Raw genomic sequence first — 1037 nt, forward strand, 5'->3', positions numbered from 1 at the left:
ATGACTCCAGTCTCTTCCTTCCAACTCAGTCACCACATGGAACGAGTTAAAGAAAGTCTTTCTTGGCCGATATTTTCCGCCGAGCAAAACAGCTATGTTAAGAGCCCAGATAAATGGATTTAAACAGAAAGATAACGAGTCTCTTTTCGAAGCATGGGAAAGATACAAAGACATGATGAGACTTTGTCCACACCATGGTTTAGAGGACTGGTTAGTAATTCATACCTTCTATAATGGTCTCTTGTACAACACGAGGTTAACAATAGACGCCGCCGCAGGTGGTGCACTAATGAACAAACCTTATGCTGATGCTTACCAACTTATCGAAAGCATGGCCCAAAACCACTATCAGTGGGGAAGCGAACGAACAATGGTAGAAAAACCTCAAACGAAAACTGGCATGTACGAGATAAGTAACCTTGATCATGTTAACGCAAAAGTGGATGCTCTGGTCCAGAAAATTGAAAGTTTAAATGTATCACCTCCAACCACCGTGGTTGCCATAACTCAGAATTGCGAAGTCTGTAGAATCCAAGGTCACACTCCTGCAGATTGTCAACTCCTAACAGGAATCCAAGCGGAGCAAGTAAACTATGCTCAAGGAAGCCCCTACTCGCGTACTATAACTCAAATTGGAAGAATCATCCAAATTTTTCATATAAGAGTAATAATGCTTTATACGCACCTGGACAATCTCCGAATCAAGCCCCAGCTATACCTCCGGGATATCAAAAGCCAATCCCATCTACACCTAACAATAATGCCCCTAGGAAATCCAACTTGGAAATCATGATGGAAAACTTTATAGCTTCTCAACAGCAAACCAATAAAGATTTCTTAAACCAGAATGTACACACTGGCGAACAAATTAAACAACTAGCAAGTAAAGTAGATGCCCTGGCTACCCATAACAAAATGCTGGAAACGCAAATATCATAAGTAGCTCAACAACAAGCGCCTACTGCTTCCCCAACTGGTACATTTCCTGGACAGCCCCAACCTAACCCAAGAAGCCACGCTCATGCAATCATACTAAG

General features: G+C 42.1%; 1 non-coding gene across 1 annotated transcript; it reads right to left on the reverse strand.

The window, feature by feature from the left end:
* Nucleotides 1-94: 94 nt before the first annotated feature.
* Nucleotides 95-201, reverse strand: LOC127125160 (small nucleolar RNA R71). Its single transcript, XR_007804617.1, has one exon. It is a non-coding gene; the product is annotated as a small nucleolar RNA R71 (small nucleolar RNA).
* Between the last annotated feature and the right edge of the window lie 836 nt (nucleotides 202-1037).

The sequence above is a fragment of the Lathyrus oleraceus genome, chromosome 2 (assembly GCF_024323335.1).
Source record: "Lathyrus oleraceus cultivar Zhongwan6 chromosome 2, CAAS_Psat_ZW6_1.0, whole genome shotgun sequence".
NCBI classification, from domain to species: Eukaryota; Viridiplantae; Streptophyta; class Magnoliopsida; order Fabales; family Fabaceae; genus Lathyrus; species Lathyrus oleraceus.